This window comes from Bos taurus, chromosome X (assembly GCF_002263795.3).
Source record: "Bos taurus isolate L1 Dominette 01449 registration number 42190680 breed Hereford chromosome X, ARS-UCD2.0, whole genome shotgun sequence".
Taxonomy (NCBI): Eukaryota; Metazoa; Chordata; class Mammalia; order Artiodactyla; family Bovidae; genus Bos; species Bos taurus.
In genome coordinates this window covers 113,022,270-113,036,383 of record NC_037357.1, presented here as the reverse complement: position 1 = coordinate 113,036,383, position 14,114 = coordinate 113,022,270, and the positions used below count along the sequence as shown (strand labels likewise).

The window sequence follows — 14,114 nt, the reverse complement described above, 5'->3', positions numbered from 1 at the left end:
TGAAACTTTGAAATTAGAAAAAAGAAAAATAAACCTACATAATCCTAATGTCACAGCATAACCATTATTGGTTTGGGCATAAAAAATCCTCCTAGTTTGTTTTTTTTTTCAAATGTATATTTCATTTTCATAGTTGATGGTACTTTTACTGTCCATACCATTTTATGTAATTTGTTTCATTTGATAATATTTTCTCCATAGTTACTATACATTTGTTCAAATCTCTTTACTTGTTATTTTGAAATAACTATGGATTCTCAGGAAGTTGAAAAAATGTACAGGGAGGTTCTATGTACCCTTCATCCAGTTTCCCCCAATAATAAGAAGTACTGAGGAATGGAATCTAGTCATGTACTCCTGTAAGATTTACAATACTATAAAAACAGAAATGCTTACAAGACCCCAGAGCATCCCTCATCTGAAGCAGTCCATCTGTACTCAGTCTCATCTCTCTGCCCTTGGCAGTCCTTTGTGGAGTAATTAAGGACATTGGAAGTCATGCCTGGAAGTTGTTAAGACCTTTGTGGTACTGTCAGTATGTATGCTGCTTCTTCTGCCTTGCACCCTATTTAAACCTGAGTAAATGGTGGTATTTGAAGGCAGTGGTATATTTTGAATGTGATTGCCAATATGAACCTAAGACATCCTTTAGTGGCTTTATAGGGTTCAGTTCTCCCCATCCCACAAGGACTTGGCCCAATTTTGGCAACAGTGGGCAGGGCAGAGGGCCTCCTTTCAGGAACTGCATTGATGTTCAAGCTCTTTCCTGTTTTCTGACCTTGTCTCCCTTTTCACCAGTCTATGAATCTGTTTCTAGGTTTAGGGTGAAGAAAACTATCCATTACTGATGATACAGTCTTTCAAATACTTTCTGTTTTTTAATCCTTCTTTTATTGAAGTATAGTTGATTTACAATGTTGTGTTAGTTTCAGAAGGTGTACAGTACAGCAATTCAGTTATATATATATATATGTATATATATATATATATAATTTTTCAGATTCTTTTCCATTATGAAAGGTGAAAGGGTTAGTCACTCAGTCGTGTCCAACTCTTTGCAACCCTTATAGGTTATTACAAAATACTGAGTATAGTTCTCTGTGCCTATACAGTAGGTCCTTGTTGGTTGTGTGTGTTAGTCATTCAGTCATGTCTGACTCTTTGTGACCCCATGGACTATAGCCCACAAGGCTCCTCGGTCCATGGGATTCTCCAGTCAAGAATAGTGGAGTTGGTTGCCATGCCCTTCTCCAGCGGATCTTCCTGACTCAGGGATCAAACCTAGGTCTCCCGCATTGCAGGAAGATTCTTTACTGTTTGAGCTATCTGGAAAGCCTTGTTGGTTACCTGTTTAATATAGTGTAGTATGTATATTTATCCCAACCTCCTAATTTACCCCTCCCTCCACCCTCACTCCCAATTATTTTCTCTTCAGCTATAACCTTTGCTTTATTTTTCAGTTCAAAAGCCAAGACTCTGACGTCTCTGAGTTTTGAATTTTCAGCTCTTCTATGAGGAAGTAAAGGTCAAATGCCTTAGCTATCTTGGTCTGTCTCTAACTATTATCCTGCTGTACCTGTCAGTTGAGGCAGAGTACTATTTTGTGGGATAAAGATCAACTATGGTACCTTAGATCAACTCTTAGATCAACTAAGAGTTGACAGTTTGAATTACTCTTTGGTTATGCCCATGCTTCTTTCAGATTTTCTCAACTGTCTTTCTCTGATGCCACAAAGATTTCATTTTTCTTGAGTTAGAGTAACATGCCATATTTAAATAGCAGTCTTTCCCTTCATAATTTTTTTTTTAATTTATTTCTTTGGCTGTGCCAGTTCTTAGTTGTAGCATGTGAACTCTTAGTTGTGGCATGTGGAATATAGTTCCCTGACCAGGAATTGAACTGGAGCCCCATGCATTGGGAGCATGGAGTCTTAACCACCGGACCGCCAGGAAAGTACCCACTTTGTTGATTTTAAAAGCAAAATATCATTTGCACCTCCATCACCTTTGCTTCCTGGTGTGACAATCTTCAGAAAACTGAATAGCAGAAAAGATGTAAAAAAGGGAAGAAAAACAATACCTGTGAGACAGCGACAATTTCTGCCTCACCTTCCTAAATCTCTCCAGTGTCTAGAAATGCCAAAGCACAATTCTTCTACAAGCACATCTTTTCTTTAATCTCATTCTTGTTTCTTCAGCCTCTCACAGATTCTGCTTATGAGAAAATCCCTCTCTTCCCGCTGCCCTCTGTCTTTTCCTCTCATCTGACTCATCCTCTCTTCATATCCACAATCATCACAGCAGTCTTGAAAGAGGAAAAGCAAAAATTCTCATAAAAGTGATGAATATACCTACCCCACAGGGTTTAGAGAAGATCAGGTGGGCTCATAGATTAGAAATTCCTTTGTGAATAAGTGCTACCTATATGCTAAGTATTGTACTGATCGTAGCCCTAGCAACAGCGAGGCAGCAGGAGTGATATTCCTGGCACCAGATGAAAAACAATCAGGGATATGAACTTGTCAGCCCTGTCTCGATAATTGTTAGAACAGGTGGTCAGACATGTATTTGCATAAAAGACTGAGGCGCTCCTGAGAAATTCCTTATTTTGAGGACAGAAAGCAGCACAGTGAATTTGACACAGGAACAAAGCTGCTGAAGATGATTAATTAATGTTGCCGCACCTGGAGACTGTAGACACCTACCATCAATCATGAAGATCCGAAACTGATACCAAAAGTCTTGGTCACTGAGAGGCAGCAGTGACGCTGAGTACAGCATGGTGGCAGCCATTTGAAACTACTCCTCCATTGGAAGGATTCTTGGGTCATTAGGATAAAAAGTGGCTGTAATGAAAATCTAGATGATTAAAAAAAAAAAAAAATCTGGAGGAAAACACTGGGCCACCTGCGCCAGGCTTTTTCTGTCCCTCTAACAGAAGGCAGCACAAAGCAGAGGGAACAAAATGCCAAGAAGTATTGATACGTTCAGGGCTCCAGGAGTATTTGGGGAGTGATTGGGGGAGCATACAAAGATTGATAAGAGAGGGCCCCTGAATTAACAGGTGTGCACTTCAGCTTGGAAGGTAGTATTAACGTTTAAGAAACACTGAGAGCTAACACAAACCAATAAGGCAAACCTACACCAAGTACCTGTACATGAGCTAGTTAGTACTATTTGGGTAATTTAAAAAACCTTGCAGACCAGCAGAGGTCTGTGGGTCACAGTTTGACTAGCTATAAATATAAGAATAACTGATTCTGTTCTTACACACACACATACACACACACACACACACACACACACATACACACACACACACACTCCTTTCCTATGAGCTTTCCTGTATTGCTGCACTAAAGCTTCTAAGTTGCTGTTGTTGTTTAGCTGCTCAGTCATGTCTGACTCTTTGCGACCCCATGGACTGTAATCCACCAGGCTCCTCTGTCTATGGAATTCTCCAGGCCAGAATACTAGAGTGGGTTGCCATTCCCTTCTCCAGAGGGTCTTCCTGACCCAAGGATTGAACCCAGGTCTCCTGCATTGCAGGTGGCTTCTTTACTGCTGAGCCACCAGGGAAGCCCCAAACATCTAAGTATTTATATCTTTTTAAAATATTTATTTATTTGGCTGCACCAAGTCTTAGTTGCAACATGTGGGATCTAATTCCTTGACCAGGGATCAAACCTGGGCCCCCTGCATTGGGAGTGCACTGGACCACCAGGGAAGTCCATAAGTATTTGTATCTAAGATACTCTTCATCCTTAGTGAGATAAAGAAAAGGAACTGGCTTCTTCTACTACTACATTTCCCTTGAGTCTTCCTTAATTCCATAAATAACAATAAAAATGTTAAGATTCTTAAAAACAAAAATAAAAAAGCTCGTATCTACAGTATCACATGGTTTTCTGGAATTCTCTTGCTGCAAAAAAAGAAAAACTTCCACAAAGCCTACCAGAAAATTAGCTGAATACGAATATTTGGTTCTTGGAAACCTGAGGCTTATTTTTCTCTGGCTTGGGTTTCAGGAAGACAGTTTCCGCCCCCTCCCCAGACATGTGCAGCCCTGTTGTGGGTCTGTATATGCTCAACAAGTGTGAGGCTATGGTTCCCATTTTTGCCTTGAAGTTTTTAGTCTTCACTTACATCCCACAGTTCCAGCAAGAATTAATGATCGTTATTTATGACTCAGAAGTGGAAGAGTAATGGTAGGAAGGTAGATTCTTCTAGCCAATAATAAATTGTTATTTGACTACAAGTGACACTCATATTTATTAGATACTGGCTATAATAAACAAAAATAACTAAAATTATCACACAGGCATCATATATCATGAAACCATTTTTCAGTAAATGGTTTTGAATTCTTAGAATCATTGAATCTTAGACCTAGAAGAAACTTTAAAAGTTATATAGTACAATGCATAAAGAAACCATACTCCAATAAAAATAAATTTTTAAAAAGTCATATAGCACAATGCAAATTTTCCAAAATCAACATTATAGACAGTGCATTCTCATTAAAGATAATTTAGAAAATATAGAAAGACAATATCATGTCTAGACCCATTGCCTACAATCATTTTGAATATTATGTGTCCTTTGTTTCAGCCTACTTTCTATGCAAAGGTGACTTATTTTATAAAAATATAAATTATGCTGGATATATAATATGTTGTGATTTTTGCACTGAAAATTGTATTGTAAATATTTTCTACACTAATAAATAACCTTCCCAAATAGCATTTTAAACAGTTTTGGAAAATAATTTACCAAATGCTGTATCATAAGTTACTTAAACATTCTTCTTATAATTAATAATTAATCGATACATTAACTTTCAGGAATGTAAATTACACAGAAATTAATTTATTAAAATATTATCTTGCTTATATATGGCCACCTTATCCTAACTTCTTAACTTTGTATAATTGATATACTCTTGTTTATCCCACAAATAGAATTAAAATTAAGTTTTAGTCCAGCCTGGTAAATGGCATTAAGTCTAATAATTTAAACTGGGTTTCATTTGGAAGAGCCCAGATTTCAGATATTCTTTGCATCTACTGTTATTTTTAAAAGGTCTGTAGGGCATACTGTACCTCATGGCACTGGGGGGCAGTGGGGAGAAGGAATCCATATGCTGGTATTGATCTGATCCCATCTCTGTGTGTTCTGCTGGCATCCGCTGCTAAAATTTTGGCTGATGCAATTTTTGACCTGTTTTTGCAACAACTTGGCCCAATCTTTGTTCCCAGTGGCACCTGAGAATTCTCTGGAGTCTTAATATGTCAGTTAGCTTTAGCTGCCTAATAATCCACTCTAAAATTCAGTAGTTTAAAGCAACTGTTTTACTCATGATTTTTCTGGGCATGTTTTTGTCTGGGCCAGGTTCATGGGGGCAAGCTGGGCTTGTTCATACATTTATGATCAGTTGGCAGGTCAGCCAGGTGATGGGTGGCCTCATAGGTCCCCATCCACACATTTGGCGGTAGGCAGGGGCGACGGACCTGGAAAATCCCATGGACGGAGGAGCCTGGTGAGCTGCAGTCCACGGGGTCGCTAAGAGTCGGGCACGACTGGGCGACTTCACTTTCACTTTTCGTTTTCATGCATTGGAGAAGGAAATGGCAACCCACTCCAGTGTTCTTGCCTGGAGAATCCCAGGGACAGAGGAGCCTGGTGGGCTGCCATCTATGGGGTTGTACAGGGTCGGACACAACTGAAGCGACTTAGCAACAGCAGCAGCAGCAGCAGGGGCAATGGATGTTACTATCACTAGCCCATATACTCCTTGTTATCTAGCAGGCTAGCCTGGACTTTTTTTTATATGGTAACCAAGTTCGCAAAGCAAAAAGAGGGCAAACTCCAGTCCACTATTCAAGCCTATGTTTCCATAATGTTTGCTAATGTCCCTTTGGCTAAAGCAATAGAAAGAGTACATACACTCCCAAAGGGCATGGATAGAGGGAAAGGAATATTTTGTGGCCCTTTTCATAACCTACAACATCCTATGCTTGTCATTCACCAAGTTACACACAACTGTGCCATAGCAACCCACTCTGGCTATCCTACCCATTTAGACTGTAGGCAACCCACTGGGGACATGCAGAAATGTTCGGAGGTCAAGAACCAAGTGTAGCTTTGGAGTAATAGCTGTAGTTATCTTTCTAACCATTCACCGTCCCTTGTTTCTGTAGCACATGGTTAAATGACTCCATCTCACAACCTCTCTTAAATACCTCCTTTGTCTGCCAGGATTTTTAGTTGAAAACAACACGATCCACAAGTGCTATAATCTCAGGATCAAAGTCTCAAGAGTTCATACAGCCTGAGAAAATGCACAGTCTTATCACAGACCCACTACTCCAGTCTTTGGCACTGGATGCCGGAAATGCCGCCACAGCTGAAGATCGAATTCTTTAATCTCTGTACTTCGTGGATGATCACCTCTTCCCACATGCAACCATTAATTTATGTTGCTGTCTCCAAGTTGAACCCTGAGGTTAAGGACCTGGGTCACATGCAGAACTCTAGAGGCAAGGAAATCTCGGAAATGTAGTTTTCAGATTTCTGACTTTGTATGGAAAAGGAAGCTAAAGGGTGGTTGTAATGGGTGCTAGGTGATCTAATTTCCAGTATTTTTTTTTCCAAGAAGAATCAAACAGGAGCAAACAATGTTGCAAGTCCTGATTATGCAGAGCTCCTAATCATGAGTCATCCGAACTCAAGTCATCATGTTCTATTCTGCCCTCCAAAGGGAAGAACGGGTAAGAATTATGCTTCCTGACGATTAACCTCCAGTATTCACTGTAGCTTCTTATTCTAAAGTCCAAGGTTAGATAAGGGAGAACAGGATGGATAACTGACCATCTGCTCCCCATATCCATCTCACCTACTCTTCCTACCATCTCATGAGCATGAAGTAAATGGATTCTACTTTCTCTCTGGTGAGAATTTGATCTACACAGACAGGGACTGATCTTTAATGGTGAATGGGACATTTCGGGGTTCAGTTCCATAGAAGCATACCCTGAGGGAAAGATCTGTATGCTAGTGATGTATAAAGGAAGTGCTCTTGGAATAAACTTGTAAAAAGGAAAATGAGTAGGAACAGAATAGCAGGATAAGGAAATAGGAAAAGCATGACAGGTTTTCATTTTCAGGGAAAACCCTTAGGAGGACAGCTGCAGCCTGATCCTTCAAGGCAGCTCTGAGGCATAGTACCTGAGAGTTCATCCCAGGTAAACATGAGAGGGCTGGGCTTTCATACTAGTGCCTTCTTCAGCTGTTGTTGGCTAAGGGTCATGTCTTTGTTTCGTCTGCTATACCAAAACTGTCATAGTCTGGGTGGGTAAAACAGCAAACACTTAATTCTCAGAGTTCTAGAGGTTGGGAAGTCCACCATCAAGGTGTCAGTAGATTTGGTGTCTAATGAGAGTCCTCTTCCTGGTTCATGGATGGCTGCCTGCTGGCTGTATGCTCATAGGGCAAAAAGGTCAGAGGAACTTTCTGAGGCTTCTGTTATAACGGTGCTAATCCCATTCATGAGGGCTCCATCCTCATGACCTAGTCACCTCCCCAAAGTCCCACCTCTTTGGGGATTAGGATTTCAACAAATGAATTTGGAGGGGTAGGGACACAAATATTCAGTTCATAAGAGGCCACCACAGGGTTATATAAATGCCTAAGCAATTCCAACTCTGTGCCTGTGGGCAGACTTTGGGAGCCCAATGGCAGTCCTCCAACTAGGGAGTAAGAAGGAGGTTGAAGGCAAAGGACATTGAAGCTGGCAGAGGGATATACAGAGCAGTGAAAAAGATCACAGGATGGGAGTTCCCTGGTGGACCAATGGTTAGAATTCTGGATTTTTCACTGCTGTGGCCAGAGTTCAATCCCTGGTCAGGGAACTGAGGTATCCTGAAAGGCATGTGGTGTGGCCAAAAAAGAAAGGATCACAGGAGACCTAAGGGAGGACAGTGGACACTGTTCACTATGCAGTATCTTCTCATTAGCAATACCGTGCAGTTCCCCAGGCCTGGATTTTAATTCGTGTGATGGGATAATGGCTTGGCATTCAACATCCATTCCACCCTCCTTGTGTTCTGCAGTGGCTTGAAAGCAAAAACTACATTTCCCAGGCCTCCTTGTGATTAGAATTCTGGGTGTGATTTAAAATCTGGTGCACCCCTGCACTGGAGAGGAAGGAAGGGGAAAGATGGGGAAGGTGGGGAAGAGAGAGAAAATTAAAGGCAGGAACAAAAGGGAAAGAAGAAAAAGAGGGAGATAAAGGAAGAGAGGGAGGAAATTTCCCTATTTCCATTGCCTCCTCCCCTTAGTTCACATCCACTGGACTAGCACTAAACCTAGCTTCTCACTGGTCCCTCTCCTTAGTGCTGTTACTTTAGAAAGTTGGAGATTTCCATCTAGGTTACTTCTTCGTAGGACACAGCTGAGGAGTAGGAGTCAGTTATAACTCCAACTTCCCCACCAACTCAGGTGTATAATAAGTAATTTTTTCTCTCTCTCTTACCCCCACATCTCTCCCCACACCCCACCCCATCTCACACCCACCCCATCTCTCTCTCTCTGTCTCTCATGCACACTTGTGCTTTCTTTAAAAACAACAACAACAACAACCTGAATCTCTGAATCTAAACTTCCATTTTTCCATGATGGCAGGAAACATCAGTCATTCTTGGCTTTTGGCTTCTCTAATCCTTCCAGGGTTGTACCACAGTTCTGGAGTCTTACACAATGTCAAGGAATGGTAGAGGGGCAAATGGGGAGTTTATGTCTGACCTCCAAGTTATAGACTATCGGCCATCACTGGACACAGGTTATCACAGGTCATTGCCAAAAGAATCACTGCTTCGTCTACATGGCCTCTTCAGATTCCCAGCTGTCCACTGCTTCTAGGTTGCCAATGGAACCCAGGAATCTTTTTTCACGGCTTTCTGTGGTCCCATCTGCCACAAGGCTAGTCCTCTTTCAAGCCATGCTACCTCCCAATGTATGTGTAGCATGGGGGTGGTGTTGTTGTAGGGAGGTTCTCAAAATGCACATCAAGGTTCTTGTTTTTCTATAACCCAAAGACCACTTTTTATTCTTCTTCCAACCACGTGCTTTCTCTCACTTAAAATAATCAGGTAAGTCAGAACATTCTTCTGACAGGGATATACTGACAGTACAAAATATGTTTGAATTCATCTTGCAGTTTGAGCTGAACTATTCACTTCCTGAACCTTGATCTTCACCTCAATTTTTCAAGAGGAAAAAAAAATTAACTATAGCGTGCAAAAGAAAATTTGTAAAACCTTTACCATGTAAATTTGTAAAACTCACTTGTCTTCTTTTTCCCATCCTCCCAATCCCCAAAGTTAGTGAATCACAGAAACAACTTTAACAAGTATTCTCTACAGGTCTCCAGAGAAATGTTGAAAGACTCTACTTGACCTCATTCCTTTCAATATTGGAGTTGTCCCTGCCAAGATATTGGACACAGAAAGACACAAATAAGGGCTGTGGGAAGGAGGGGAGAGGTTTCAGTACCAAATGGGTAGTGAGATTAAGGCCAGAGTATGTGTATGTGTTCAGTTGCTTAATTGTGTATGACTCCTTGTGACCCGCCAGGCTCCTCAGTCCATGAGATTCTCCAGGTAAGAATGCTGGAATGGGCTGCCATGCCCTCCTCCAGGGGATCTTCTGACCCAGGGATCAAACCCGCGTCTGCTGTGTCTCCTACATTTGCAGGTGGATTCTTTACCACTGTGCCACCTGGGAAGCCCTGAGATTAAGGCCAAGTCAAGGTCAAATCAAGCCAGGGCTGATTATTAAAGTCCATACTGAAGGTACCCCACCTCTACCCCTTCCCTTACTTCCCAGAGTGCTTAGTAAAGAAGGGTCTAGTCATAGCCCTGTAATAATGCCTGAGAGTCCAAAACTAAGGAGATAGAGATAAGCAAGGGCGGGCTTCCCTGGTGGCTCAGTGGTAAAGAATCTGCCTGTGAGATGTGGGTTTGATCCCTGGGTTGGGAAGATCCTCTGGAGAAGGAAACAGCAACCCACTCCAGTATTCTTGCCTGCAGTGGAAGTGAGAGTCTTAACCACTGGACAGCCAGGGAAGTCCCCAGTATTCTTGTCTGGGAAATCTTGTGGACAGAGGAGCCTGGTGGGCTACAGTCCATGGGGCTGTAAAAGAGTCGAACTTGTCTTAGCAACTAAACAATAACAGCAGCCACTGAATTGGTATAAATCAAAAGAAAAATGATTCAATATGCCTTAAATAGTCATTGCACAATTCTTACTACACTCAGTGTGCCTTGCTTAAAAGGTTTGGTACTACATCATAAAGGAGCTGTTTATATAGGGACTGTGAATCTCATTTTATATAACAGTTGATGCTCAGTAAATATTTGTTGAATTTAGTTGAATTTAAAGTGTGAGCAGATAAAACGTGACAGATGGTTTTCAGTATGGACAATATAATAGAAAAAGGAAATAATCCAAATTATATCTGTTGAATGTCAAACCTTAGGTTAGCAAAACTCAGACGTCTTATTGTTAATACACACAATTGCCTGTTTGTATTGGCTGAATGCATTAGCCTCAATTATGTAGGTAGGGCCAATTTATTCATAAAGGTCCTTATAAAAGCAAGGCAGGAGGCTTAGTGTGAGAGACAGAGGTGTGATGCTGGCTGCAGAAGTTAGAACAGTGCAGTCAGGAGCTGAGGAACAGGGATGGCCTCTAGGAGCTCCAAAGAGTTAGAAAACCAGTTTTCTTCTAGAACCTCCAGAAGGAAGGCAGACCAACCAAGAAGTTGATTTTAACCCAACCAGAATGATTTTGGACTTCTGGCATATATAACTGTAAGACAAGTTTGTGTTGTTTTAAGCTCTGAATTTTGTGGTCATTTGTTACAGTGTCAAAGAGTAGTTAATATGCTGCTCATTTGTTCATTCATTCAGCTCTGGTTTCAGCCATTTACTGTAGTTCCAGACAGTCTCATACCTCCGCTTAGAACACCCTTTCCATCCATCTACCTCCACCCTATCTTGTTCTTCAAAAGTAATTTAAACCATCACTTCCCCTTTGGAGTATTTGCCTGCCCTGGGCCCCTACACTGTCCAGCACCTCTGAGCACATCTCCTTTGCAGCACTTACCACACTTGAGTTGCAATCATTGATTGCTGTATTCCTTCCTGTTGGTACCACTTTGCCAAGTTCTTGCTTAAGCAAGCAGCTTTGTTACTTGATCCTTACTTATTTGCCAGGTCCCTCCAGCATAACAAGGTGACAGAGAAGGGGTCGAATCCTCTGTGTTTGTACACATGCACACACGTGTCTTCCCTGCATGTTTCATATCAGTACACAGTGTTCCCCAAAAAGCAGCATCAAATAAGTGCTTATTTGAAAAAGAATGAACGTCTGCTTTGTAACAAGTCACTTCTCAAATTGTCAAAAGAGTAAACATGTGTGATATTACTATAACATGTTTTTATTGTACCATTTACTAAGCTGCTATAAGAAATTAAGCTCACTTATTCAGTTTTCTTCTTGAGGAGGAACTCTGAATAGCGCTTTTTTCTAGTCAAAATTACCTAGTTTTCAGACTGATAGATCTTTCGATTCAGCCATCAGATGTGGTATCTAACACAGTAAAACTTGTTTATCACTTGACATGTATGAATCAGCTACCTACTGTGTGCAAGTATTGCTTGGGACATGGAGGAGCAAATGAATAAACCAAAACTTCCAATTTGCAGACAGGAAGAGAGGCAAGTAAATACTACAAAACAGAACACTATAAAGAAAAGAAGTAACATAATGGTAAAGAAGTTAGTTATTTTTTCCTTGGAGTAGATAACCAGTCTTTAATGAGACAGATGGTGGTTTGACATGAGTTTGAGTAAATTCCGGGAGTTGGTGATGGACAGGGAGGCCTGGTGTGCTGCAGCCCATGGGGTCGCAAAGAGTCGGACACGACTGAGCAACTGAACTGAACTGATGGTGGTCAACAAAAGAATAGGTGGTAGTAGTTAAGAACCAGTACTTTAGGGACTTCCCTGTTGGTCCACAATGCAGGAGACATGGGTTCGATCCTTGGTTGGGGAACTGGGATCCCACGTGCCATGGGGCAACTAAGCCGGTGCACCACAACTACTGAGCCTACACTCCACAACAAAAGATCCCACGTGCCACAATAAAGACCTGATTCAGTCAAACAAAAATGAAGAATTTTTCTTAGAAAAAGAACCAGGACTTTACATTTAAATGGAAGTGTATTCAAATCTAGTTTCATTACTCCCTGTGTGCCCTTGGACAAATTACTTACCTGCCCTAAGCCCAGCTCAGTGTTTAAAAAAAAAAAAAAAAAAGGCACGGGTGGAGGAATAATAGGCATACTCTCTCATGACGTTATTATGATAATTATATAAAATTCATAGAAAATGCCTAACATGGTGCCAGGCACCATGGCAAGCAATTAATGCATTGTTGTTTTTGTTGTTTAGTCGCTAAGTCATTTGTGACTCTTGTGACCCTATGGACTAGCCCACCAGGCTCCTCTCTCCATGGCATTCTCCAGGCCAGAATACTGGAGTGGGTAGCCATTCCTTTCTCCAGGGGATCTTCCCAACCCAGGGATTGAACCCAGGTATCCCACATTGGTGGGTGGATCCTTTACCCGGAGGGAAGCCTAATTAATGCATGCTATGCTAAGTCACTTCAGTCATGTCCGACTCTGTGCGACCCCATAGACGGCAGCCCACCAGGCTCCCCCGTCCCTGGGATTCTCCAGGCAAGAACACTGGAGTGGGTTGCCATTTCCTTCTCCAATGCATGAAAGTGAAAAGTGAAAGTGAAGTCGCTCAGTCCTGTCCGACTCTTAGCGACCCCATGGATTGCAGCCTAACAGGCTCCTCTGTCCATGGGATTTTCCAGGCAAGAGTACTGGAGTGGGGTGCCATTGCCTTCTCCGAATTCATGCATAGTGGCTATTATTTATTTAAAACACTGAATAACATTTCTGAATTATTATTTCAAAACCAGATTTTTTTACATGATACCACATGTTGTTAAAAAAGAAAATTCACTCTACAAATACTGGGAAAATGCAGAGGATGCTGTTGTGCTTCACATTCCTCCTCCTGACTGAGGAACTCATTCTCCCAGGAGCTGCCAGGAGTTTGGCTTCTGAAGGCTCACAGCTGATTCCCCTTGAGAAATTTGACTCTGAATTACTTCAGCTACCATTGCGACCCCCTGCTGGTCAAGCGGGAGAATTTTTTTTTTTTTTTTTAGTTTTTGAAAAAATTTTATTTTATATTGGAGTATAGTTAATTTACAATGTTGTTTTAGTTTCAAATATACAGCAAAGTGATTCGGGTATACATATACATATATCAATTCTTTTTCAGGTTCTTTTCCATATAGGTTATTACAGAATATTGAGTAGAGTTCCTCTGCTATACAGTAGATCCTTGTTGTTTACTATTTTTAAAAACTTACTTATTTTTTAATTGATGGGTAATTGGCATACAGAATTTTGTCCTTTTCTGTCAAACCTCAACGTGAATCAGCCATAGGTATACATGTTCCCTCCCTCTTGAACCTCCCTCCATTTTTTAATTTATTTATTTATTTTATTCCCTGGTAAAGAATCCTCCTGGAATGTGGGAGACCTGGGTTTGATCCCTGGATTGGGAAGATCCCCTGGAGAAGGGAATGGCTACCCACTCCAGTATTCTTACCTGGGTAGTCCCATGGACAGAGGAGCCTGGCGAGCTACAGTCCATGGGGTTCCAAAGAGTCAGACACGATTGAGTGACTAAGCACAGTACATTTTTAATTTTAATTGGAGGATAATTACTTTACAATATTGTGATGGTTTTTGCCGAAGGCCCACCCCAACCACAGAGCTCCCTTAAGTGGCTGAGGCATCTATGGAAACCTCTTTGGCTTTCATCATTCCCTCACAGAGGTTGTTCCCAACAGCCCGCCATAAACTTGCTCACCAGTCTCCATATCAGAGTCACGCTCCTCAAGGCAGCTGAATTAACTCAATCACCCGTTGTATGGTCAGGGCACTGCTGTGGAGCAGGGTAGGCAAA

The 14,114-nt window shown here is 41.5% G+C and overlaps 1 non-coding gene across 1 annotated transcript; it reads right to left on the bottom strand.

The window, feature by feature from the left end:
• Positions 1-6,659: 6,659 nt before the first annotated feature.
• Positions 6,660-6,793, bottom strand: LOC112445239 (U8 small nucleolar RNA). The gene has a single exon (XR_003033605.1). It is a non-coding gene; the product is annotated as a U8 small nucleolar RNA (small nucleolar RNA).
• Between the last annotated feature and the right edge of the window lie 7,321 nt (positions 6,794-14,114).